Source organism: Dama dama, chromosome 33 (assembly GCF_033118175.1).
Source record: "Dama dama isolate Ldn47 chromosome 33, ASM3311817v1, whole genome shotgun sequence".
In the NCBI taxonomy this organism is placed as follows: domain Eukaryota; kingdom Metazoa; phylum Chordata; class Mammalia; order Artiodactyla; family Cervidae; genus Dama; species Dama dama.
The window spans coordinates 45,998,079-46,002,461 of NC_083713.1; the positions used below are offsets into that span (position 1 = coordinate 45,998,079).

Consider the following 4,383-nt stretch of genomic DNA (forward strand, 5'->3'; position numbering starts at 1 on the left):
TTTTTAAGAAAGAAGTGAAACAACTGAGTTTTTAAAAATTGGAAAAATAAAAGCAGAGTTAGAGCTTCTTCAAAATATTGTTGGTCCAAAATATCATGCTTGTGACAGAAAAGAGGCAGACAAAAGCCAATTTCCACTTTCTAGTCCAGAATCTAAGGAGCTTAGGAGTTGTCACCCTGGTCCACATAACAGGAAGAAAATAGCTGAATGGAAAATCAACAACTCTTCTTAGGTCCATCAGAGAACTGAGGTCACAGGGCAAACTGGTGCCCTAAAGTTGGAAAGACAAGCAGACATAGAGAATCACAACTTAACTAGGGCAGAAGCCCCTGCCACAACCAGTGCCGAGGTAGGAAAACCTGAGGAGTAATTGATGAACTGCTGGAGGCTCGCTGCAGACAAGTGTGAGAGTTAAACACTTCAGGAGGATCCAGTAATAGGGAGGCTCCCACATTTTTGTAAGCTTTACCTCTAGGAGCCCTATCAGATTCCCACAATGAAGATCAGAGAAAATCCCCTTTTGCTTCTGACAGAGGGAGGGGAAAAGTAACCATACTGAAGAAAGCTCAAAGCATTCTGTTCTTCTTAAGGAAGTCTGACCTTAAAAGAAACTATTTTACCAGATTCAAACCAACTAGGGGTTTATCAGAGCCTAAAAAAGCTATGACAAACCTAGACAGTGTATTAAAAAGCAGAGACATCATTTTGTCAACAAAGGTCTGTATAATCAAAGCTATAGCTTTTCCAGTAGTCATGTATGGATGTGAGAGTTGGACCATAAAGAAGGCTGAATGCCGAAGAATTGATGCTTTTGAACTGTAATGCTGGAGAAAACTCTTGAGAGTCCCTTGGACAACAAGGAAATCAAACCAATCAATCCTAAAGGAAATCAACCCTGAATATTCATTAGAAGGACTGATGCTGAAGCTGAAGCTCCAAAAACTTTGGCCACCTGATGCGAAAAGCTGACTCATTGGAAAATACCCTGATGCTGGGAAAGATTGAGGACAAGAGGAGAAGAGGGTGACAGAGAATGAGATGGTGGGATGGCATCACTGACTCCATGGACAGGAGTTTGAGCAAACTCCGGAAGATAGTGAAGGACAGGGAAGCCTGGGATGCTGCAGTCCATGGGGTCGCAAAGAGTCAGATACGATTTAGTGACTGGACAACCACCACCACCAACCTGGAAGAAGGGAAACCCCCAACTCCGGCCCTCCCTAGCCTTCCTGTCTCACCTAGGAGGGGAAGAGGTAAACCTGAGAAGCACTTTTTTACCTAGTCCCAGCCCAGACACACAAGCTCAGTAAAGACTGAGACTCAATCATAGCACCTTAGAATACATCCCCTCTCCCAACACTTCACCACATCAACAGGGCTCCTGTGACAACAGGGGACTACAAATGAAAGGACTACATATCTCAGATTTTGTGTTTAAGAAGGCTCTCAGGAACCCAAAGACAACAGGAGAGACAAAAACAAGAACGCCAGAGGAAATTAAGTTTCTGACACCGACAGCTACAGCAAATAGTAAACACAGCCTAACACCTAGCTAGATGAACAATTGTCAGAACTAGACTCGGATCTGTCAGGGATGTCAGAATTATCAATTTAGGAATTTGGATGAACTATGATTAACATGCTAAGGCACTAACGGGAAAAGTGGACAGCATACAAGAACAGGTGAGTAATTTAGGCAGAGAAATGGAAATTCTAAGAAGGAATGAAAAGGAAATACTAGAAATCAAATATAAATGTGTGTGCATGCTCAGTCATATCTGACTTTCTGCGACCCCATGGACTATAGCCCACCAGGCTCCTCTATCCATGGGATTGTTCAGGTAAGAATACTGGAGCATGCTGCCATTTTCTCCTCCAAAGGATCTTCCCAACCCAGGGATCAAAGCCCCGTCTCCTGCATTGGCAGAAGGATTCTTTACCAGTGAGCCACCTGGGAAGCCCAGAAATCAAACATACTATAATGGAAATGAAGAATGTCTTTAATGTGCTTTTAAGTATACTGGACACGGTCTCTGTGAGTTTGAAGAAATGTCTAACATCCGTGCCATGTCTAAATCTAGTTCTGATGCTTGCTCTTCAAACTGTTTTGTTTTGGCTTTTTGTCTTCTAATACACCTTGTGAATTTTGGTCAAAAGCCAGACATGACATACTGGGTAAAAGGAACTGAGGAGAACTGGCCTTTTTCATGAGGTTTTATGTTTACCGGGCTAGGGGTTAGGTTGTGCTCCACACAAGACATACTATATCAGAAGCCCTGCAGGAGGCTCCAGAAATCTCTGTTTTTAACAACCTATCCAAGTAGTTCTGATGCCAAATGTCGAGAACTACTTCTGTAGCTTCACAGTTACGAAGATCATGGTAAACTGGATTTGGGTACAGGTTGAAGGGCATGCACTGGCTTCTAGAATAGCTCTAGCATTTGAAAGAGGTGAAAAGTATGAAAGTGTTAGTTGCTCAGTCATGTCTGAGTCTTTGCGACCCCGTGGAGTATAGTCCCTATCCTTGGAATTCTCTAGGAAAGAACTCTCTAGGAATGGGTAGCCATTCCCTTCTCCAGGGGATCACCCCAACCCATGACTGAACTTGGGTCTCCCACACAACAGGCAGGTTCTTTATCGTCTGAGTCAACAGGGAAGCCCTTGAGAGAGGCGAAGAGAATTATAAAAACTGTGGAACTAGCTGGCTGTTGTTAATTACTGTAAAAGTGATACAGGAAGGAAATGACAAGCTCGGGTTAGGCAGCTCTCTACTCAAGGCACATCATGAAAGCTAAGAATCTTCCATGACAGCCTTTAGAAAGAATGTCAGAACCAGCTTGCCTTTGAAAAATATTTGATTCTAAGACTACAGCAGAGAACATACAAGATGAGCCTAAAGCATCTTGTAGCACCAAAAAGTAAAGAAATGCTCAAAAAAAAAAAAGAGATAGTGACACATTAGAGGGACATAAAAGTCAACTGAAAGAGCTCCCAATGACCAAAGCTGGAACACTTTAAGCAAAAACAAACACAACAGCAACAAAATATATTGCTGGATTATAATGCAAAGTATAAGATAAATATACATGAGTTCATATTGATAGAAACAATTTAATAAATAGGTAAATATGAGAGAAGAGACGAATTTTCCTTATAGGAGAATTCCAATAATGTGTTTATTACAAGTACTCCCCTCTAGAGAAGGTGAAGTTTATGGCCCTCCCTTTCCCTTCAGGGTGGACTAGACTCTGTGACCTGCTTCCTAAGAACAGAGTAGGGAATGGGAAAAATATTAACTTGGAAGTGGAGAAACTTAGCAAATGCTACATTTACCAAGTGCTAAAAGTTATCATCACCAGATATCATGCACTCATTACAATAACGTGATGAGGACACTCCGCCTTTGTGATTTTCTTTCCAAAATCCCACAACACTCTTCTAAGCATGAGAAAGACATTAGACAAACTTAGATTTAGGGACAGTTTACAGGATATCCGGTCAGCACGTCTCAAGACTGCTAAGGTCGTGAAAAGCAGGGAAAGACTGAGACTGTCACAAATCTGAGGAGACTAGGGGAGGTATAACAACTTATGTGAATTGTGAAACTCCAGTTTGCAGAAAAGGGTCAGCATAGCAGGTCTGAGACTGCAATCCTTAGAAAGGCCTGCTTGTCATGCCATTATATAAAGTAAATCAACAAGGATTTATTGTATAGTGCAAGTAACCATAACCAACATCTTGTCATAACCTATACTAACGGAAAAGAATCTGAAGCTGTACACCCAAGACTAACGCAGTATCGTAAAGTCAATTATAGTTGCATTTTTAAAAAAGCAACTAGTGCTCGCTTCGGCAGCACATATACTAAAATTGGAACGATACAGAGAAGATTAGCATGGCCCCTGTGCAAGGATGACACGCAAGTTCGTGAAGCGTTCCATATTTTTTTAAAAAAGAAAAAAAAAAAGCAACTAGAGATTATAATATTAAGTGAAATAAATCAGAAAAAGGAAGGCAAATATTGATATCACTTACATGTGGAGTCTAAAATATGACACAAATGAACCTATCTATGAAACAGAAACAGAATCAGGGACTTAGAGAATAGACTGGTAGTTGCCATGGGGAAATAGGGTGGAAGAGGGTTGAAATGAGAGTTTGGGGTTAGCAGACACAAACTGGTATATATAGAATGGATAAATAGCAAGGTCTACTGTATAGCCAGGGAACTATATTCAATATCCTGTGATAAACCATAAAGAAAAAGACTATGAAAAGAATGTGTGTGTGTGTGTGTGTGTGTGTGTATAAAACTGAGTCACTTTGTTGTATGGCAGTAATCTACATGACATTGTAATTCAACTATAGTTCAATAAAAAATAA

At 40.8% G+C, this 4,383-nt stretch overlaps 1 non-coding gene across 1 annotated transcript; it reads left to right on the forward strand.

Moving 5' to 3' along the window:
- The first annotated feature begins 3,840 nt into the window (after positions 1–3,840).
- Positions 3,841–3,947, forward strand: LOC133051307 (U6 spliceosomal RNA). Its single transcript, XR_009691813.1, has one exon. It is a non-coding gene; the product is annotated as a U6 spliceosomal RNA (small nuclear RNA).
- Positions 3,948–4,383: the final 436 nt, after the last annotated feature.